Source organism: Lissotriton helveticus, chromosome 4_1 (genome assembly GCF_964261635.1).
Source record: "Lissotriton helveticus chromosome 4_1, aLisHel1.1, whole genome shotgun sequence".
Taxonomy (NCBI): Eukaryota; Metazoa; Chordata; class Amphibia; order Caudata; family Salamandridae; genus Lissotriton; species Lissotriton helveticus.
Window position 1 is genome coordinate 857,858,192 of NC_136063.1, and position 24,102 is coordinate 857,882,293.

The window sequence follows — 24,102 nt, forward strand, 5'->3', positions numbered from 1 at the left end:
CGGAGAGCAAATGTAAGGTACTTATCTTGTGAGCAGCAGCAACAAAGAAGGAAGTCTACTGTGTGTTCATGGACTATATCCTCTCTAATGGAATGTTCATTCAAGTTCTAGATCTCTCATTGTTGCTGCTGTGAGCTACGCAATAAAGGAGATTTGCATAATATTGGCCTCCGTGTCATGCCATAAAATCAGAGTTCAGTCCAACAGCATGCCAGGCAAGGTAATTGAAAATGACAACCAGCCCTCAACTCGTCCCCCAAGGGGGTAATACTACTTCCAAAAGTTCTCAGTTTATATTAACTGTTGCTGTAGCATACTCAAATGCTTAATACCTTAAGTTTATAACTAAAGGCTGATGGACAGCTGAATGGAAAGCTTGTGCAATGTGCTAGGCTGGAGTGCAGGATCTCTCTTTTAGATTATTTAAAAGAAACGTGTGACAATTCACAAAGGACTTTTGCACTTGAGGGGGAGGTTCGGCACTCATGGCGGGGGCCTGCACTTGTGACAGGGGTCCCGCACTCATGGCGGGCCCCCTGTCCTGCAGTTACACCTTGCAGAGGTCCCACCACAAGTACGAGGCCTCCCATGAGTAGTGGGCCCCTGCCATGACAGCAGAGACCCTGCCATGACTTTGGGGCCTTCACCACGACGGCAGAGGCCCTTTGTAAATCAGGCCTTTCGTGAGCTCTATTGGATGCAGGATAAGTAGATTTTGAATTTATGATGATCTAACTATCCTATTTGTAGCTTTAAATGTAGGCAAGTATCATCATTGTAGTTGTTGTAGCCAATGTTGCAGGATTATGTGATTTTAGAGGTGAGGTTGATTCACAGGTTGAACAAGATTTGAGAGGCAGAGGATAAAATAGACATTATTTTTGATGTCTGCAGACAAATGTGCAAAATGTAATCTACTAGGTCCGGTTTTGTAGGTAGATCTTGAAACTTTCAAGTATATGTCTTGCCACTAACCCCTCCCCCCAGAGTTCAAGTTGGTGTTTAAGCATTGTTCTTTGAGCAGTGGTGTTGAGCTCAGTGCATTAGTCAAACAGCATGGTTGACCATAGTCAATGGCCAATACCAGTTCTTCACTTATGCACAATAGGATAGAATCCAAACCCTTGTCTCATAAAATGTAATGGATGAGGCAGTGGTACTCCCAATAATTGAAGACCATCCTTGTAATGGCCTTAATACCTTGGCTGCTGAACCAAAGCCAGAGGCTAATTGGAGTTGATGAAGTTGCCCCTACCAGGATTAGGAATTTCATCGGTGGTAGAATAATTGCATGATTTTTTATGGACAGTTATGTGAAGAAAGATTAATTGATGAATGAATTGAGAACAGGGCCCATAACTGGTAGACACATGTTGTCAATATTGAAAGTACAGACATCCCCCAGAAATGTATATTGAGCCAGGATTTGGAAAACCAATTTTCTTTCTCTTGAATTAGCTTAAACAATGGGAGTTTGGCTACAGCCAATCTTATAGATTTCCTAGACATGTTGTGAGCTGCTTTTGCCTTTAACAACTCATATTACATTTGTTCTGTGATTGAATTGGGTATCCATATTGCTGTAGCGTTTTAGTGATGGGGTGGTGATTCACTGGATTATGGTGAGGGATGGCCACTGGAACTATGAAGTGGTGGGGCGGGGGTGGGGGTAACAAAAAAAAGACAAATACAAAATAAATACAACTGCAATTACCTGCTCCGACGGCTGCTGCCTTCCTCCCGATCCTCGCATCTATGTCAGGAACCTGGTGCACATTGTTCAGGCTCCCAGCTCCCAATCCCAGTGCTGCTCAAATGCTGGGAATAGAATTGGTCTGAGTGCCTTGGTTCAGCACTCAGACTTGGACTGGGGGCCTGTGGAGGTTTCGCCACCCAGCTGTAAAACATGGCTAGGTGGAGAAAGACTAAGTGCGCATGGCGGCTTAGTCGGCCTTCTGGGGCAGGCCAAACCATCATGCGCATTTAGCAGTGCCTGCAAATCCCCCTGCTCTCTGATGCCGCAGCTGCACTATCATGGTGCTGCCCCGCCCCTTCATCAGCTCGGCTGGCAGGACACAAAATAAAATGATAATAATAAAAATGTTTTGTTATAATTTTATTTGTCCTTGCCTCTGCTGGCTTTCAGCAGGTTGGTGTCGCTTCTCTGCAATAACGGAGGAGCCGCCACTGATATGGGGTAGTACAATTTCCTACAATAATCTGAAAGGTTCCTTTTAATGTGATGTCAAGTTTTGAGCAGTGAGTAAAAGTTCTTTGGCTGCCTGCAAGAGTACTTAGTTGTATTCTTATCAGTCAATGAGACAAGCTTTTCTACCAGAGTGAAATTTAGACTAGTGCCTAATTGAGTCGATTGTTCTGCTATGTTAAATGCATTTCCATAATTCATCTGTTTAACATACTTGACATTGGGTGACAAAGGTTACCAAACATTTAGAGGGACTATGTGGTCAAGGACTGTAGATATCACTTCTTAATATGATCATAGATGGTCAGACATTCTGATAGTGATGGATTGTTGGTAGGGGGATGTTTCTAGTGAGGAAGATGGCAGCAAGACGGAGTGGTTTCTAACTTGGCAAAAGGGCTGTGTCCACTTTCTCAAATTAACTTACCTCTGAGCTTCTCAACCAATGAGAAAGTGATGAGTTTGCACAGGTAAGCGCAGTGAGTCAGGCGGATGGGAGAGGGGTAACAGAAACTGAAAAACAAGAAACCTTTTCTGAAACATTGCACTGAAGATCTTGTTACAATGTTTTTGTGCCCATAATTGGCAACATGGCAAGCAGTAGTTTTTCATTGGTCACCCCTACTGACCCAAACCCTTCAAAATCTCCCGAAAATGAAGCAAATGGAAACATTACTACATGGCCACACATGCAGATGAGCAAGAATTACTCCAGATGCTAGCAGGACTAATTCCCGACTCTTGGGGCCAGTATGGGGTATTTACAACAAGTGTTGTCGGCATAAGAAGAAAGCTGCACGGGGCAGATTTTTCAGGCCAGAACATATTTTTCTTTGCAAAAGATTAGTCATGTAGAGTCCATTAATTTCATTATCACTAGTAATGCATACGTAGGGCCATTTTTATGAAATGCGTGGCGCAGGGCAGCACAGCAAATCAACTTGCTGGGCTGCCCTGCGTTACAGGGAAAAGGCAGGAGTGCACCATATGCTGGTCCTTTCCCCACGTGCTGGTGCCGTTTTAGCAGCCTAGCGTCAATACAGACACTCATTCACCCTGTGCTGCAGAATGCAGCACACATAGAAGAGTTACAAAACAATGAGAAATAAAGATGTTTCTCCTCATTACACCTCTACTGGGGAGGTATATCTTTTTGGAGCATTCCCAGGTTTACAAGTCTTTATATATCTGGGAATGTGTCAAAAGCCATGAGAGTTGCATGGGAAAACCCACTACAAAACCCATGGAATACATCCCTTGCGCAGAGTATGGCAACGCTGTGATTTGCACTGTGTTGCCTTACCTCAGATTTTTTAATCCATTCAAAACAACGCAAAGTGGCTTTGTGTGACTTCATACATTTGATTTAGGGGTTTGTGTCATGCATATACCACGTTGTGTTATGTAAACATGGTGTAAATTCTCATAAATATGCCCTATAATGTATTGGTAGAGTGCAAATACTAAGGATTGTGGACTAAAGAACTTATCCTAAGCTATATAGAGAGAATGCATAATAAGAAAGGACAAATCTAGTATAGATTTCACAGTATTGGAACATTCCTTTTTATTGTTCATAAAATATGTTCCAGATCCTTAAATTGAATGAGTGGTACACATGTGCCTTCTATAGCCCCTCCACATTGCATGCACATTTTTATTACACAGGAGAAGTATGAGTGTGAGTGGAAGCCTAAATATTTCTATAATATCATCAATATGTCATTCGGATCCTGTTTTAGCATTTTTTTTAAAGTGATGGTTTAGATATGTTAGTACTTAAAGCCACTGTGCAAACAAATAAAACAGCTAGAAAACGAACGTCGGATTATATTTCCATTTTAAAGCTTTATTGTATATTTTACATTAAATTTCCCGTCCCACACCAGCTCAATCATACTTTTTTTGGGGGGGCCTGTGCAAGCTACTGACCTGTTCATCATTCATGGTTCAGAAGTTATCCTGCGCGCGTGAAGTGTAGGTTTTTCAATTCCCACTTTCTAAAACAGGTTAATTCGTTCATGAAATAATTCCTAGAGGTATTCGTGTATCTTCATCCTGCCACAATGTTTGACTTATGTTCTCCATTTTGAGTCTCTTTATATGCTTACCTTGTGATATTGCAACCTGTGCAGTGATAGTCAAAGCCTTTTTACAATAATATTGTTTTAAGCTTACAATAGCATAAAATGTCTTTTTAGTAAGGTCTTACATTATTTTCATACTGTCCCACATTTTTTAGACGTGCTGGCAACATTGCATAGCATTCTGCTATAAGCACTTTTCTACAGCTCTGTTTCCTTCTCAAAATGGGTCTTGTGTTTTCTTACCTTTTAGAGATGTCATTCTTCCCTGTCATCAGTTTAATGAAATCTAATTTCTGAAACCACCTCTCTCTCAATCTCAGAATTATATTCCCTTGCCTGAATACCCATACCTTAATTGCAATTTATATTGTAGGTTCTTCTCTCAGTAGAGGCTGATATTTGATCTGACATTTGTGTCTGTTCATTTTGGAATGTAGGCCACCTCTACAACATATTGAACTTGTCTCGAAATGAGTCTGCCTAATAGCGTGCATACTGCTACAGTCTGCAATCCTATTAATCAGGCAAGCAAATTAGAATTTTCAAAGGAAATGCACTCTTGTTTGAGGGACTTTAAAAGCACCGAGACTTCATTATTGTTGACAGATGAATGTTCTGCGATGTTGTTGCCTCTGAAAATAGCTTCCAAACAGCCTTTACAACATTTAATTACTGTTGTGTTTTAAATGCGTACATTTATTAAGAATGCAATGCAGTAGTTTAGTCTCTGTACCGATTTCAATAGAAACACATTAATGTAGCAATTTTCTTGACCATTACCTGAAATTACATGTACATAATGGCATTGCCCATTGCACTGTGCACTGATTAATTGCAATTTCTTTCCGTAATCATATAAAACATTTAATAGCTTTCCCTGCTTTTGTAGATTCCCATTAAATTATACGCATTTTAATGAAAAATAGCCACAGGATTGTAATCATCTACGACGGCAAACGCATTCATTTAGTTATGAAAGATAGCATAACCGTGACTCGCTAATGTAACCTGTTCCTCTTTTATGAGAGGTGCACTTATTTTAGAGGTATCAGTGGCACCCTGATTTCCATATGTAATGTGCCCCAGGAGCAATTTCATTTGTTAGTACGAAACAAGTACTTATCTGTACCTAGCTTCCAAAAAGCATCTCGTACATCGGCCTATATAGTTCTATTTTTTGTAATGCAAAAGAAAAACGTGGGGTGATATTTATGGCCAAGTCACGCAGTGCAGCGTAGTAGGCCACCTTTCTGCGCTATTCAACGTGACAGGGAAAGGTCAGGAATGCACCGTATTTGAGTCAATATGGTACATTCCTGCCTTTTCCTCTGCGCTGACGCCCTTTTGGCTGCCTAGCGCCAACGCAGGCAGACATGCACCATTGTGCAAGGGTGTCTGCATTGAAAGGAGGATTATATTTGTGCAGGAAGGGGCACCTTTTTGCACAAAAACAATCCCCTTAGACTTTTTCCTCTTTCTATGTGTGCTGCAGAATAAACATATTACTCCTCATTAGGCCCCACCAGGAAAGGCGTTGATTTTTGGCACATTCTCAGGGCTTCCATTTCTGGTAAATCTGTGAATGCATTAAAATTCATGGATGTTGCATGGAAAAACCCATGCAACACCCATGGAAATGACTCCCTGGCACAGAGTAATGCATTAAACCAGCTTGTAGGTGGAATGACTTCAGAGGACTCTAACCAGTGTGCTAAAAGTTTCCTGGAGCAATCCCACACATTTGTTCTGTTGTCCCTTTTTGGTTTATTGCAAACATTCCCAGAATGTCACTTACAAGGGTAATGCCAAGATGGTCAGAGTCTTCAGTCACACTAAACTTGGGCTCCCTAGTTTGGCGGAGTGTGGGGGAGTGGAAAATGGAAATCACCAGTGTCCATTCACAAGTAACACTTAAATACAGTTTGAATTAGAACTTGCATCCACAACAAACCAGGAGACAGTGGTCTGGTATGGCAAATTCAGGGACCTTCAGCCCTACACAGGGAATGCACAGGAATTGTTGTGGCATCCTGTATGTCCCTTTCAAGTGCACCAAAGTGTAATGTGGCTAAAACACACATGTCATGCATGATTTGACACAATGGTGCCAACAGGATGACAGGCCCCCACACTTCTCCTCAGCTGAAAGGAGTAGACCCTGCCCATTCAAGTCGACATGTCAATCGTATTGACCTATTGTGTAGCTCCTTGGAGAAATTCACACAATATTCACACCTCATTTAGCCTAAGTACAGACTGGGAGTTGCTTGAGAATCAATGGAAATTAGCCTCCAGGAACATCAGGCAGGAAAAAGTATGTTTTCCTTTTTTTGTTCATTAGAAATTATGCTACAACATTGAACTGGGTGTTAAATAACCAGTAAAATAGCTGTTCCATTATTTTTCAAGCTGGTCCCATTACTGAGATACATTATTAGTAGGTGAAATGGTGCTCTGATTTTTTGCATAGCACTGCTAGGCCTGCACTGTGAAAATAGCTTTTAGTGCCTTGTCACTGTTGGGACATGGTAACATTAATGTTCTCCATGTAACAGTTGTAAATATCATGCATTGTAACTTGTGAGCTTCAAAGTCTGCACAGGGATTACTTACTAATATTTAAAATTGAGGATTTACCTATCAAAAAGGGTTGTCTTACCAGTTCACACTTACCAGTTCTTACTTTGCAGCAGTTAGGCTACATTGGTGGGCCTAAATCCATGTTATATTTTCTCATACTAGTGGATGGCACAATAAATGTTGCTGTCCACAGGTGATATCTAATGCTCATGTCATGGAAGTCTTTCTGTATCATATACCATGGCCTTGTAGAAAACGTAAGATTGTCAATTAGTGGTTAGTCAATAATATTGAACTTTAAGGGTCAAAGTGCATACACTCGGTCTTGTTTGGCAGTGTCCCAGTATCAGAGTCAATCAAAACAGCAGCAATATTCCAGAAAGAAAATAGAGTCTTTCACACAAAGAATGACACTTTTCTACATACCATCTTACCCACTGAGATGAAAGACGTGGAGCTACTAGCTATTCCATTGACAATTCTCATCATTTAAGTGGAAGAACCTGAAATGACTGTGTGCAATGGCATAGTCATTTCCAGGTCTGAGTTCCACTGCAAAAGGCATAGCCTATAGTGAATTGGACTGCATAAACAGTTGTTTCTTCTCTGCCCTCGTCTACATAAGCAACTGGATAGGTCTGTGGTAAGTTTGAACCCAGAAATGAGCCCCAAACAGGTTGCATTTGAGATTCTTCACTGACCAGACCCAATCAAAGGCTTCTCTCAATGGCACTCCAACACTGATTTCTAGTCTCTGGAATATCCACCTGTTGATAAGGGAGATACGTTGATCCTGACCCTCACCATTCAACTGTGATAATAGTTCCCCAAAATCATGCTCAGCAACATATGTTTGGATCACAAATTCCATGATGAAATCAAGTGCCTTGAGGGTGGGTGCAGTGCACATTGCCTATTTCAGAATGACACTCTGCAGTCCATATGATTTTCTTGAGTTGCTTCCTGGATGTCAGCACTGTCTGGGTGATTGCTATTTTAGTGTACTCCTTGACAAGCCTTCTACAGTACCTGTTAGATCCAGGAATGCTCTGATCTGGGTATTGGTTTTGTAGGATCTCAGACCAGAATAGTCTGGATTTTGGGCTGTAGATGCTGTATGGTTCCTCAATCAATCAATCAAGGCATTTGTAGAGCGCACTACCTACCCGTAGGGTCTCAAGGCGCTTGGGGGGGGGGGGGGTGCCGCTACTGCTCGAACAGCCAGGTCTTGAGCTTCTTCCTGAAGGAGAGGTGGTCTTGGGTCAGGCGCAGGTCAGCCGGGAGGGAGTTCCAGGTCTTGGCGGCCAGGTAGGAGAAGGACCTTCCTCCTGTGGTGGCTCTACGGATGCGTGGGACGGCGGCGAGGGCGAGGCTGGCAGATCGGAGGTGGCGTTTGGGAGCGTAGAAGTTGATGCGGTCGTTGAGGTAGCTCGGGCCTTGATCGTGGAGCGCTTTGTGAGCGTGGGTAAGGAGGCGGAAGGCGATTCTCTTGTTGACCGGGAGCCAGTGCAGGTCTCTTAGGTGTCCGGAGATGTGGCTGTGTCGTGGGATGTCGAGGATGAGTCTGGCTGAGGCGTTCTGGATGCGCTGGAGTTTCTTCTGGTTCTTGGCGGTGGTTCCGGCGTAGAGTGCGTTGCCGTAGTCCAGTCGGCTGGTGACGAGGGCCTGGGTGACGGTCTTCCTGGTCTCCGTGGGGATCCACCAGAAGATCTTCCGAAGCATGCGCAGGATGTTGAAGCACAACGAGGAGACGGCGTTGACTTGCCTGGTCATGGAGAGGGAGGAGTCCAGGATGAAGCCCAGGTTGCGTGCATGGTCTGTCGGTTTGGGTGCGGTGCCCAGGGTGGGAGGCCACTAGGAGTCGTCCCAGGCGGAGGGTGAAGAGCCCAGGATGAGGACCTCCGTCTTGTCTGAGTTCAGTTTGAGGCGGCTCGTCGTCATCCACTCGGCTACCTCTTTCCTCCCTTCGTGCAGGTTGGCTCTGGCGGCGGCGGGGTCGTTGGTCAGGGAGAGGATCAGCTGGGTGTCGTCGGCGTAGGAGATTATGTTGAGGTTGTGTTGGCGTGCGATGGCCGCGAGGGGGCTCATGTAGACGTTGAAGAGAGTAGGGCTCAGCGAGGATCCTTGAGGGACGCCGCAGATGACTTCGGTGGCCTCTGACTTGTACGGTGGTAGGCGGACTCTCTGTGTTCTTCCGTCGAGGAAGGAGACGATCCATTCCAGTGCCTTCTCCTGGATTCCGACGTTCCTGAGGCGCTGCACTAGGGTGCGGTGGCAGACCGTGTCGAAGGCCGCGGAGAGGTCTAGGAGGATGAGGGCCGCTGTTTCTCCGTTGTCCATCAGAGCTCGGATGTCGTCGGTGGCGGCGATGAGGGCGGTCTCGGTGCTGTGGTTGGCACGGAATCCGGACTGTGATGGGTCGAGGGATCCGTTCGTCTCGAGGAAGGCGGCCAGCTGTTTGTTGACGGTCTTCTCAATGACTTTGGCTGGGAACGGGAGTAGAGAGATGGGGCGGTAATTCTTGAGTTCGGTGGGGTCTGCTGTAGGTTTCTTGAGTAGAGCGCTGAGTTCGGCGTGCTTCCAGCTCTCGGGGAAGGTGGCGGTGTCGAATGAGGTGTTGATGATGTTCCTCCGCCAGTTTGGTGGCTTAAGCACACTACAGACCTCTGCCCTACCTGTAACTTGCTAGCTGTGATGGCCAGTCCTGCCTGTAATAGAGCTCCATAAGTATTTTCCACAAACGAGAGGGATAAATGTCACAGATGCTGCATCCATTCTGTGGTTTGGTATCAAATGATTTTTCTTTTTCTGTACTAGAAGATTGTTAGAAGAACATTTCAGTACACATAGAGAGAGCTGGGAGAAGAACATGCCAACCAAAAGATACAATTTGTGATGATTAGAATGGATTTAGAATTAGTCTTTAAGTCAGAAGCAAATTTGAATTTACATTTAGTCGCACCAGGGGTTACCAAAATCATTAGTAGCTCAGCATTCATAGGGTAGACTCCATCTGACTTATAGGGAAGCAAAAAATTGTTAACACAATAATGTTAATATAACATTAGTTTTATATAGGACATGGGCAAATGAGGTAGTGGGAAATGGCATGGGTTCTCTGGAACCAGTTTGTTCAATATTAAAAAGTTAAACTCTATAAAGCGCTATTTCACAATATGTGCTGGCAAAATTGTATAGAATATTTTAAATAATTAATGTGAAATCAGAATCACCATCATCAAAGGTATGAGTTGGTTTTTTTTTTTAGAAAATATTATGTTTTCTTGAAAATCTACATTAATATGCATATTATATACATACTTTTTTTTATTAATGACTTTCTCTGATGATTCAATAAAAAAGATATGGAATCCAAGAGCTTGCGTCACATAACAGAAATCCTCAAGATATCCTAAATATATAATGAAACAAACTGTTTGAATCTGACCTTATGTCACTCCCACTAATACTTTTTCAGACACTGTTGTTTGTGTGATAAAATCATCATTTGTGTCTTTTTAAGTATTTACAATCAACTGATTTATTTTTTTGAAATTTAATGAAGAATCTAATTGATTCTCAAAGTTGCTCAGGCCAAGTTAATCAAAACTCCATAGTCAATAGGCATTAGAGGATTCATGACCAAAGGGAATAAAATGAGGTAATAGCTCCTGTAAAGTTTACAACAAATGGAAAAGTCACCCAAAAGATGTTAAATAAAGCTGGTGGCAAGAACCATTGTCTATGGTTATACTGCAAAAAGTTGTATAATGATCTTGCCTTCTAGCAAATCAGGTGTCTATGTGCTACATGTGATTCACCTTCAGAATCCCCATGGGCATACCTATGTATTACAGTCTGATCAACACAACTTGCTTTAAAGGCATTTGAAAGCACTTGGCAAGGCCACCATGGAAATGCACATATTACCCATCCTAAATTTCTGATATTTAGGAACCAAGTGATTTAAAATGGTTTCCTGCAGTATATTGAGTTTTTTATATTGACCTACAAATACATTGACTCCAGAATGTGGGTTACCTCTATATTTTCAAGATATATCTAGAGGGGTAAGTATTGATGTTCTGATCTTAATTGCCCATCTACATATTTTGATGCTCCATATCTTCAAATAATGTACATGTGGAGCTAAAAATAGTAAATCTATATTCCCTTTATGTACTACCTTTTGCAGAATGGTAGAGAAGAATATTCAGCTGTAAATATTTTCGCAAGTTGATATGTTAGACCCCAGTATTCAGCCATACAACCTACAAAATACAAACCTCTTCATGAACGGTTGACACTTGTCTAAGACATCTTGGGCCAGGGAAATAATTCAACATTCATCCTTTCAAATTGTTTGGGACAGTGTGAAGTTGTATAAATACATCTAATGGATCCAGAAGACTAGTGGACCTTCAGACCACATCTTCTTTAAGCCATTAATTATTTATACCATTATGGGCAGGCACACTTTATCATTGTAGGCACATAATAAACTTTCTAATGACAAAATATGTAACTGATTCATACAAAGTATAGTCCTTGGTCGCACAAGAGAGGAGAACCACTAATTGAGTAAACCAAGTATAATTATAATTAAGTCATTTCCATTTTGAAATCTGGAATTACACTTCGAGAGCTGAGGTAATGGGTTTTTAAGAACCGGCACAGAACCGGTAACCCAGCGGTGTCAGGGAATCAACACCCAGAGACCTCGGGTTCTTCCTGAGTCAGACCTACAGAAACTCAGAGTCTTCTAGGTGAAGTCAAAGATTAGTTTATTGGCTGCAACCAAGGTAACAGGTGTCCTAGAAGTACAATACGGGTATGTTCTCAGGAGACTGCACACTTTCACGAAGTCAGGCTTCTCTCTTTATACATGATATTCGGCCTTGGGCAAACATTCTTCGAATTTGTGGTATTTCATTTATAGTTACTGGTTACAAAAGAAAAGCAGAGTCATGATGACATGTACATATTTCACGTCGTGCTGCCCATAACAAATCATCCGGCAAGGCCCAACATTTCATCAGATATCGCTGGACCCCCAATAAAAACGGTCACCTCCCCATCATAAAGCAAGTGAAGAAAAGGAGTGGAGAAAAGATGTGAGCGAGATATGGCAGGTGTGCGCGCTGAAATGGTTTTATGGCTGGTTGAGCCTAGATGCTATCTTGCTCGGCCACTGGGAGGGAACTGACCTAACGAGTTCGGCCTGGGGCAATGGTTCTAACTTGTACTGAGGTCAGGGAGAAGTCGATTAAGGAGTATGTGTCCTTGTGGAATCAAATTCAACTGGATTAAGGCCTATGTAAAGGGCAACATATAAATGGGAGTGGGGTTCAGAATGTAAATGACGATTTCGAGGTGAAATCGTCACTCGAATACGCCGAAAATACATGTACATGATGTACTCGTCATTCTCGGTCTTTTGATACTAAATTCGTCCTATTTCGACGAAGTTTTTATTCTCGAGTCCAGTACTATTATATGAATACAGATTTTCAGAACCACAGAGCTATCTTATTCACAATTGATAGTAACTGCCCAAAGCCTCTAGAGTCCCAGAATTAAAATAAATTACCGATATAGGCGCATTGGTTGTAAACTTGCTTATTTTTTTATCCAATTGGAAAGTTTTTTTTAAGGAAACACATTCTCTTTTGTGTATTAGATATTGATTCATAAGACAGTGATCAGTCTTTACTTTAGGTTCTTACTCAAATCAACTCCTTATGTGTTTTCTTTAGGCAGGATTTCATGTCAAAGTTATACTTTGAATTATCCTAATACAAATGCATTTCATAATTCAATTCAATTCAAAATCTTTATTTGGTTTACGTAAACAACAGAAACGTTATCACATACATATTAATAATCAATCAATATTAAAAAAAGTCAAATCACAGCAAGGGCAGGAAAAGTCACAAGAATGAGGAAATGTATGATCACATGTATTTTTAAAAGTAATCAGCTAACAATAAGCTAACAAACTAATGAATGACCCCAGTTGAACAGCCCAATATAAAAAATGAAACTAGCAACCGGAAAACATTCATATCTAAAATATTAGCATCAAATTGACTCACAGAGCTCAATTGATTGATACACTCAAGATTGTTTCTATTTTTGACATAATCCAAAAATTGTTTTCTAGAACAAATATTTTGCAGCAACTGGCATCCATTGACTCTTTCGATACATTGTACCCTCTTATCTGCAGATAATAAGGCTGAAACTAAGAAAAACAGCGAAATTCCCAAGTTATAGTTAACTGGAAGAAGTATAACTCAGGCTCCCGCTATGCACAGTGTTGTCATCAATGATGTAATTTCAGATGTCATTAGTGATGTTATCAAAGATTTCATAGAGCATTTCAAAAGTGTTGCAATATGTGAGGCCATAAGTAGTGCATGGTGAAGGCGCATGTTGAAATGTATTTAGTCATCTATAACTAGCGATTTTCTGTGTTTTTTTGAGTTGAAAATGTTACCTTTTTAACTTACAATTTCACCCAACTATAGCGAAACATTTTTTCAATGAATTTCTACAATTTTAATGAAAGTAAATAAGATATAATCATATCTAACTATATCACTTTAACCTTTAATGTTTTCAGTGAATTTCTAGTTTTTTCTTTTATGTGAACTAATATTTTATTAGCATATCTTACTAAAACAACCCCGGGCCATATACAGCCAAAGGCCATGGTAACATGGTATTGGGAGCAGTTCCTGCGGCGAGGCCGTGCATTCAATCCTCCATTGGTGGCCAATCCAGCCTTACGGCTGGGTAATGGTATAGTAAGGTATAGTGACAAAAAATACTAATTCCCTTTATCCATGGCACTGTAGTACTGCTGTACTTCTGCAAATTTGCGTGCGGTGGCCTCACTGGGTATCGCTAGAGTAGGCCAGTACCATAGCACAATGAGATAAAATCTTTAATTTGACCCTGGGAGGTCGCTCTAGGATCGCTCCCTCCAAATGGCCAAGGGGGTTAGAGTGCCTCTATCATTCCCCCAGTTGTTTTTCTTCTATGAGACAGGAACTGAGCACCAAAGTCATTAAAATAGAGCCAATACACTTTCACTGAGTCATTAAAATGGGCCCACTTAAAATTTTATTCAGGTTGCAAACAACCATTCATATTGCATGTTTGAGCTTGCGGTACTGCGGTTCTCTGCAATAGTTCTGCAATTGCCTTTGAAGATGTACCAATATTTAGCAACAATGGTAGAAGAAGAAAGGACAGGTTAGTAGAAACCCACAAAAATGTTTATGGACACTTATAACTCTCAAACCAGATACCAAGGTTCCAATATACTGAGAAACCACAGAGTGGAGGTTTAATGTTGGAGCAGCAAAGCAATACATAACATAAATACTAGGACAGCACCAAGAACTGTGGAAACAAGATCCACATTTTCTGGGAAATATTAAAGATACACTGACCAAACTGTTTTTAGGCTTCAGCGAGAAACCTTAGCCAATCCTCTTGCCATGCTTTCATTGTCCTTAGATGGATAGGCAGAGGATCCTCACATTCTAAAACATGTGCTTATGAACACTCACCAGTTCCTGCACAATACTTGATTGGTAATCATTGGGTCACTCATTGGGTCACTGTGAGGCTGGAGAGAAATGCTTTGCGGCTGGCAACATTTTGGACTCCTCGAAAGATTTAACAGTACCTGGGTCAAACTCTGATGTGTAAACAGCAGGGACCCCTGCTTTGATGGAGCTCCCTGAATCGTAGGGTGAAGAAACATTAGGGAGCATTTGCCAACACAAAGTTTATGCAGGTGCGCAAGTTTTAACTGTTGCTATTCTGCACATGCAATTCCAAGTGCAGCATACTAAAGTGTACTGTTTCTTTATCAGTCTGGTTGCATCAGGGTTGTGCGACCCTAACCGCCCAACTAATGTGCATATAGGTTTTAGCCTTCACTAAGCATTTCAAGACTTTTGCAAAGCATGAAGTTTAAATTGACTTCTATCAGCACATCAATGCCCAGACTAGTGACTCGGAACATGGCTTTAGCACAACTCAAGAGAGCACACTTTCAATATCTGTTGATTGCTATTCAAAAAGTAGATCTGTTAAAGATTGAAAGAATGTTGATCTGTTAAAGATTGAAAGAATGCTGTGCTGTTTTGCAGACATTGAAGATGATCAGTAGTTACTTGTTTTGCGCAACTTACACACCCTGTTAAGAGGCTGAGGGTGATGGAATGAGACAATCCCACTTGGTTCTGTTGAGTCATCTCTTGACAGAATAGGATTTCATGAATGTGGACAATATCCAAAATTCCAATGGGAATGTAGCTGGACTTAAGATGAAATTCAACTGGTTAAATGAAAAAAGACCATAATATTGGTATGCTGCTTCTTGGACGTGTTTCAGTCAAGCAGGGGAAAAGGCTACTGATGGATCATAGGCTGATACACATCTTTTAATTGATTTGAGAATGTAAGTACTGTGAACATTAAATCATAATGCTAAATAAAATGAATTGATTGCCATGGAAGGGCATGTATTATAGATGAATTAGGGCTTCCAATTAGGCTTGAATTTTGGTCAGATGTTTCACGCTATTAACACTTTGAACAATAAAAATACTTAGAGGCATATCTAAAAGCTCTTATCACCACAGGAATGTCACTTTTACAGATGTTCCTGTGGCAATACAAGCTTCGCCCTATTTACAAGACAGTGTTAAGCCACTTAATGTGGCTTAATGCTGCCTTTTAAATAAGGCACTCTTTCATGCTATACTTAGCATGAAAGGGGTGGGTAATGGATGTTGCAGTGGACGTACTGCCACCACTCCCATTGATTTTGGTGCTGGTCCATATTTACAACTGTGGCATAAATGTGGAGCAGCACCAAAATTAAGACAAATAAATTGATCTTAACATGGTGCATAGAGGAGAAATGCTTTATTTCTCCTTGTTTTTGCTATTTCTAAGTGTGCTGCATTATGCAGCACACATAAAAACAGCAAAATGCCATGCATGATTGTTTATGTGCAGGAAGGTTTCCCTTCCTGCACATAGAAAATCATTTTAATAATGATAAGTTGCAACTTCTTTGTCGAAGTTACAAATCATCATTTAAGATTGTTTATGTGCAGGAAGGAACACCCTGTAAATGTGTCTCAGACCTGCACTGCCTTGTTGACGTGGCAAGAGCATCCACTTGGCATGCCCTAACCTTCCCTTTTCTAGTATGTAAGGCATCCCTCAAGTAGGCCCAAGGTACCCCCATCGGCAGGATGCAGTGTATATGAAAGGTAGGACATGTAGTGGTGTGTGTGACAAATCCTGATGGTGAAATATTATGTATTTTGTTTTTCAGTATTGATAGGATATCTGTCCCTTAGGCTAACATGGGAGTTGCTTTGTAACATCTTACAAGTATACCTTTACATTGGGACATGATAGAGAAATGATGTTTCGGCTCTCTAAACTCAGAATTTATTCACACATCTTTTTAGGAAGATGGCTTTTAAATTGTGTGTTTGAAAATGCCACCTTTAGAAAGTAGCCATTTTCTTATTTAACCATTCGGTGTGTCTCTGCTGTTTTGTGTATTGACTGTCTGGTTTTGGAGTGACAGGGGTTGGGGATGTAGATTCACTGAAGGGAGCCACAGAGGGGGTTGATGTGTGCCCTGTCTTTTCTGGGTGTCTCACAGCTGAGCTGAATAGACTTTGGCTGCATTAAGAGGGATGGGAGGAGATCCCCTTGTACCTGAATAGGCTGTGTCTCCTTTGCACAATGCTGTCTCCACCCTCTGTGTTCATGCTGCACCAGAGAGGACAGAAATGGTTTGGACTGGGCTCAGGGAACCTTGCCAGAGACAGAACAAAGACAAAATTGGGTAAAAGTGGTGGACCTTAAACCCTCAAAAAAGTAGATCACATCTGGACACAAGAGGACTCTCTGCCAAGGGAAAAAGCCAGAGAGCTGTAAGGAGGAGTACTGCACCGTTGCTGTGTGTGCATTGTTGAATTGGCCTGCAGTTGCTGCTTCTGCCGAGGACAGGACAAAGATAGGAACTTTGCTATGAAACTGCTTGAAGAAGAATTTTCAAGGGCTTGTGTGTGCTGGCCTCCTGTTCTGAAGTCTCAGGGAAACAAAGACTTCACCTGCAACACACCGACCAGCCGCTGGACTCCTGTGTAGACTCCTGCATCCAAAAGGTCACCAATTCCAGTTCCTGGGCCCTGAGAATTGTGTGGTTGGTGCTGCAAAAGCAAGAAAAACAACTCTGATACTGTCAGTGACGCAGACAGTGATAACTTGACCTGCAACAAAACTGTGGCACTGCTAATGATGTGCACAATGCAACACCCCACCTGCACCACAGCTCTGACGCCTGCAGTTATCGTCTTTCCCGACGCCAGCGCTTGCATCAATGCCCTCACTGCAAGCATTCCATTATCTCGGAGCCAATAACCAACAAGGGTGACTTCACAAATATTTTGACTTTCACCGGAACCGACGCCTCAACGTCAATGCCATTGATTTACCCTGTCATGAACTCGACACGTCGCCTCCTCGCAGGCATGATGCCTTGCCTCCCCGAGGCAACCAAGGAACCGGCCTCGACCTTGGCACCAACACCTCCCCTCCACGACACTGTGCGTCATCCATAGACTGTTTCTAAGGCACCCTTGTTTGGGGGTCCATGTGACTCTGTGTCTGACTCTGTGCACCTCGCGTCCAGTGCCGTAATTTGCATTTGTGCGTGTCACAATGTTGTAATAGCCCCAGGTGGAGCACATTTCCACCTACAAGCGTTCTTGTGGAAATAACAGTTTTTAAGTGCGATTTTGTTCAATGTATGTTAGATTTTTGTCATTTTTATCTTCTTTGGTTTAGATAAAGATTCTTTATTTTTCTAAACTGGTGTGGTGTCCATATGTGGAGTTTTCACTGTGACTGTGTGTTTTGAGTACCATTACTTTACACATTGCCTTGAGGATAAGCCTGTCTGCTTGTGCCAAGCTACCAAGGGGGTGACTAAGGGTTATCTAAAGTGTGTAGTCCCCTAATTGCGAAAGGTACATACCTCTGCGAACTAGAGACCCCCATTTCGAACAGAGTCCCACCTGTTCATCTAGTATACACCATTGCACCATTATGATGTCTGTCAGTGCTGAAAGCCTGCATTCGGGTGGCCACAAGCTTTTAAAAAATTGGATAACATAACATATATATGTACACACATTAACACATATGTAAAGATATGGAGCTAGGAGGTCAAGGGAGAGAAACTCAGTCTCTCTCATCCAATTTGAAAATTGGGAAAAGTAGACCTGTGGATTCATTTTGCCATGCAGCATAGAAAATGTTGAAAACACATAGCAAAGTTTTTCAAGGGAATTTCAGCATGACCGGTTTATGAAAATTTGCAGTGAAATTCATTACTAAGCCAGCATTAAAAATGACTGATTCTTACAGCTTGAACCCCGAACTCTGCTTGATCAAAGGAGAAGAGAACACATCCTTGATAGAGTAGTTTCTGACTACCTGTGAAAGGACTGAAAAGTGCTCTTCTTTCTCCCCTTTGAATCTCTATCCCCAAAGGCTAGTCTAAATAGTGCACAATTGGAAAGGGGTTGAAACCTTACTAAGGATGCTCAACTGATTTGCTGTGGTCTTCAAGGAGGTGAGAGAAACACCTTTGCTCTGCGTTAATCTACTGGCCTACATTCAAGGAGAAATCCCTGAAGATTTAGTGCAATTTAGAGAACCAGAACAGGTTTGGAATGTTTGGAAATTTGTTCTCACTGCTTTAAAATCATGACATATGCCTCAGGTAGTTGAACAAAGTCCGAAAACAAACCATTTTCTTCAAAAGTATTCATTTACACTTGAGTATTCCATGTTTCATTGCTAAATAGAAACGTACTGTTGCCCCCTAGTCACTGTTTTTTTTAGAAGAATAGATCAGTGTTGTATTTCATATTTTACCTACTCAGCCTGCTTTAAACAGAAAAGAATTAGTGAATGTTAATTTTTCGTCATTTTATTCATTCATTTTATTCCTTGTAGCAAAATTACTTTTGTGTTTGTTCCTTACCTCCAATTTGATTTGACGTTATGTTTTTGTTGTTTACACAAGTAAGTAAGTTTGCTTGATTAATTAAAATATTAGCAGTACACACATCAATATAAAATGTATAAAAGGATACATATATGTGACATAATTTCATATTGTCTTAAAAAACAACGTGATGGACATGCATTGAGATCGAACGATTTTCTGGTTAAAATTACATACAGTTTGTTTGCGATGAAGGTATAAAATTTAAGAAAGAAATAAGGGTGAGTCCCCGTCTGGGGGTGACGCCAGTGTCTGTAAATCTAGTAGTCTATTGTGTGGTCGTGGACGACTGACTCAGGGTCGGAGCGTAGTGGGAGTCAAAGAGAGTTGCCGGATAAAAGAGCTTGGGTGTGCGCAACTGTGCTCAGGCTGCGGTGAGAAGCTTTATTTGGGCAGTTTTCATGGAGCGGACGAAGTTGCAGGTTAATTTAACGTTGGCACTGCTGAAGCACGCCTTCACTGCCTGTCTGCACGTCCGGATATGCATTTCATTTATATACAGTTCTAACAGTTCTCTCCTCTCCTGGTCTAGGAACTTACATATACATAGGAGATGCAGCATATCTTCTTTAGTTTCGCCGCATAGTCTGCATTGTATAGTTGTGAATGTACGTTTCCAGGGGGGCAAATGTGGTTTGACAGGAAGGATCCCCATCTCAGTGCCAAGAAGCCTTCCTTTAATGGCCCGGAAAAGCTGGTACCGAAGTACGGTTGTGGTGAGCATTTCGGATAGCTTTGTATCATGAACCAGCTATGGGCCCTCTTATTTAGACATTCTTTATCATTTGCGGTGGAGACAAGCTTTGTTGACTTATTCACCAGGTCTTTTACGTTCTTGAATGGGAGTCCTGTCCAGGGCTAGCAAGCTGATCCCTGATTGGAGGTAGTCTTTGGCCGGTGAGGCATGTTTCCTTGATATTTCCTTCCATAGAAATGAGTTCAGCGAGCCCGCCTCTGCACTCTTTATTTTATACCAGCTTTTTACATACACGGCCTTCCTGCTTATTCTCTGGTTTACTATTCCAAATTCGAGCCGTAGTTGTGCTGGGTAGGTGTATTTAGGAAGCTTGAAGTTTATTCTTAAAGCTTTAGCAACCGTTTTGTTGAGGGTTTCTTTGTCCGACCCTCGCAAGGCCTCGCTGCCGTATGTGAGCGTGGGCAGCAGCTTTGCGCGAAGCACTTCAAGCACCGGGAGCAGGTTTGGTCCTGCTATTTTGCTTTTAAAAATGTTCAGGAACAATAAACGACCCCGCATTTCCCTACAAAAACTTATACGCCCTAAATCTGAAGAGGGAGTTCGCTTCCCTGACTTCCAATCATACCATACGGCCTTTTTACTAAAACAAGCCTTTTCATTGGCGTTTGATTTTACTGATACCCCATTACCCAGATGGATTGTAGTTGAGAGATCTTTGTTAAAGGATTTCACTTTTCAACAATCACTTTTTATGTCCAACTGCTCATTTTTGACGCATTACCCTGTGTTGAAATATTCCCATACCCTGCTACACAATATTTTTTCAAAAGACTCATCGCCCTTACAGATTTTTCTTTCCTCCAGTATTTGGTACAACAAATATCTTAAATACAAGGGTAAATCTTTCTACTTCAAATATTGGAAAGAAAAGGATATTATGTTTGTCTATCAATTCTTTTCAGATTCGTCCGTTATTTCATTTGATGAAATGCTAACTAAGTTTGATTTATCTGTACAACATCGTAATGAATTTGATATTATTACGAATGCCATTGTGTCTCACCTATCTACCCTGCCTTCGTTTGATACCCTTCCTTCCCTTACTCCTTCCACCCCTCTTTACCCGTTGTTTACTCAACAAATACCCAAAGCTGCGTTGATTTATAAAATGTTAGTAGAGAATGTTGGTCCTAGACCTAAAACTGTTCATGAAGTTGCTTGGGAAACTGATTTCTCTTTATCGTTATCTATTGATACTTGGAATCGATTATGGTCCAAACTGTTTAAGACTTCGGTTTCGGCCCGTATTACTCAATCACTTTTTTTCATTTACCACAGAGTTCTGTTTACCCCAGTACACATTACCAAATTCTCCCCTTCCTCCTCTCCCCTTTGTTGGTCCTGTTCATCTCACCCAGGCACACTCAAACACCTCTTATTTGATTGCCCACGAGTTCTCACCTTTTGGAAATCAGTTTGGAAATACTGTATGCGTATTTTTCACTTTTCTGAACCATTTTCATCGTTGCATATTTTTCTAGGTTCTATATCTGATGTTTTGGACTTACACTCTTATAATGCAAAATTGTTTGACCTATTCATTGCAACTGCATACAAAGTAATCCTGTCTTGCTGGAAGGATAACTCTAAATTGTCTGTGCAGACTTGGTGGAATTTTGTGTGTGATGAGCATAGAATTGCTATTGCTTCTTCTTCGTCTGTCACCTTAAAAATTAAGTCTGATCTTACTTGGCTACCTTTCTCCACCTTCTTATCCTCTTCTCCCCCCCCTTAACCCCCCTTCCCTCCTTTCTCTTTCTCTCCTCCTCTTTTTCTCTTTCATTCTTTTTCTTTTTTCCTCTCTATAAGATTTTTCTTCAATTACATGATTTTACTTTACCGTTTTTCTTTTTCTATTCTCAAAAAGTGTCTTTCATGATTATCTCCTATTGACTTTGTGTTATCTTATGTTGTGATATTATGATGTATCATTTTTCTTATGCTTAATAAAAAACTTTATTAAACTGAAAAAAAAAAAAAAAAAAAACATGTTCAGGGTGATTGCTAAAATGGTTCCTCGTCTCTGAATCACCTCTTTTTGTTGGTCATATGTCCCATTCCTATCAAAGACGACTTCAAGTTCTCTCTCGCCCAGCTGCCATTTCAGTCGCTTTTTTTGGTTGCGCTGGTTTAGCACCATTATTATTTACTTTTCTAAGTTGATTTCTAACCCGTTTTTTGAGGCGTGGTTTGTTTACACATTAAATGCATATTCTCTGGAACAGGCCTTGCTGTTTGTACAATGCTTTCAACTGTGCCCTTTGGATTCCTCCTGGAATCCAGTGTTTATTGCAAGTTTACATTTTTTTAATGGGTGGGGGCTCAGCCACAATTCAAATTAAGACTTCAAATTCTGTTCCGATTGTTCCCTACACTACCAATCCCCCTTTCTTCTCTTTCCTTCTCTTTGTCTCGTCTCTCTGTTTCCTTCTCTCTGTTTAATAATAATAATCCACAGTTGTAAAGCGCACCACCTCCCGTAAGGGTCTCTTGGCGCTGGGGGCCGTCGGGAAGATTAAGCAAGCTATTGCCCAGAGTCACATGGTGCTGGGCTAATCTGCCGCGGTGCCGGGGATCGAACCGTGAACCCCAGATTCCGGAGTCAGTCGCCCTAGCCGCGGCGCCACACCTCTTCTAGCCGCCGTAGCCGCGGCGCCACACCTCTGTATGCATGTAACGTATTTCACTCAAACTCCCTGTGTCTCTTTCCCTCTTCTTTCTCTGCCTTTAAACTCCATCTCAGTATTCTGGAGTTGCAACTCATTTCAATTTCAAGTTGAATCCTGATTTGGAACAGTAACAGGAATGACAAACCTGGCAAGGGCTGCTTGAGTTACACTTTCAGATCTCCCATCATGGCTGCAGAGGGCCACCATCCCTGTGGTGGCTGCGACCTACTTTATTAATATTCATGAGGTAGGTCTATTTGTGACCCACTACTAATTGTTATTTAAGGGATAGGGACTAAATAACCCCTTTGTACATTAGTAATAGCGATTACCAAATAACGAGTTGCAAAAAATCTCTATTAGTATTGTTTGTAAATCTTTGTCCTTAGATCCTCAGCACTCACCGTTCTTTGCTCAATCTTCTCGTGTCACATGATCAAATCTATTTATTTTGTACTGAGATAGTAAAAACTGAACTTTATTGTAACAGCATAGTATGTTCCCTGAGACCCAGAGTCTGATTTCACTTGTAGACACCATTTGCTGTCCAGGTTCCATGGAATGTGTGAAAGGTGGGGCCACTTGACACCCCATTTACAGCACTAAAGTTACTCAGTCCGCAACAGAGTTCTGTTCAAAGTTTAACTCAAGAGAGCGAGTCTGGGATTATTTTAGGTAGAGCCCATCACAATGATAACATAGAAAATAAAGTATGAAGATCCAGCTAACGAGTGTGTGTGCAATTTACCTCAAATAACGGATGTATGTCACTACAACGCACACTTTTACAACGCATACCTTTACAACGCATTTTTTACAATGCAACATCCATTACAACGCATTCCATTACAACGCATACCATTACAACGAAAATTAAAAAACTACATTTACAACGCATTCCATTACAACGCATAATACCTTTACAACGCATACCATTACAACGTATAACATTACATTGCATGTTTAGGTAAGTATTGGATAGTGTTGGGGTAAAATTTACTATTCTAACTCCAGGGGGTGCAACAGTAGGATAAGTGTTGGATAGTGTAGGGGTAAAAAATACTATTCTATCTCCTGGGGGTGCAACAGTAGGGTAAGTGTTGGATGGTAATGTTATGCGTTGTAATGATAAGCGTTGTAATGACTGCGTTGTAAAGACATGCGTTGTAGGGGTGTGCATTGTAGTGTCATGCGTTGTAATGGTTGCGTTGCAATGGCATGCGTTGTAATGGATGTTGCGTTGTAAAAGTTTTGTTGTAATGGTAGTGCATTGTAAAAGTTGCGTTGTAAAGGTTGTTTCCCCAAATAACTAACCACGTTTATATTATAAGATGCGCAACAATAAACAGGAATGGGACCAGCACCTCGTGATATCACAAAGAGAATGATATTCAGATGTGGGATTAATGGACAACAATTAGATAAGCCATAAACACAATACTATAACCAAACGTTTCTAATGGTCACAACACTCTATTGTTTGCCAGACCTGGATGTACCTATAAAGGAAAAGAACCAATGCAAAAAGCAGGGAGTCCTCCATCTTGCGTGTATCATTTGCAGGTCATGATCCGGGTTTACAAACTCTTCCAGGAAATCCTAAAAGATGGTGTACCAATAAAGTTGGCAATGCACGGCAAACGTAATCTTAAAATGTTTCGTACTCTTTAATCTTCACG

At 41.4% G+C, this 24,102-nt stretch overlaps 1 long non-coding RNA gene across 2 annotated transcripts in view; it reads left to right on the plus strand.

The window, feature by feature from the left end:
- LOC144827361 (uncharacterized) overlaps positions 1-24,102 on the plus strand; it is a 249,505-nt gene that overhangs the window by 45,869 nt on the left and 179,534 nt on the right. The gene's annotated exons all lie outside the window — the stretch shown is intronic.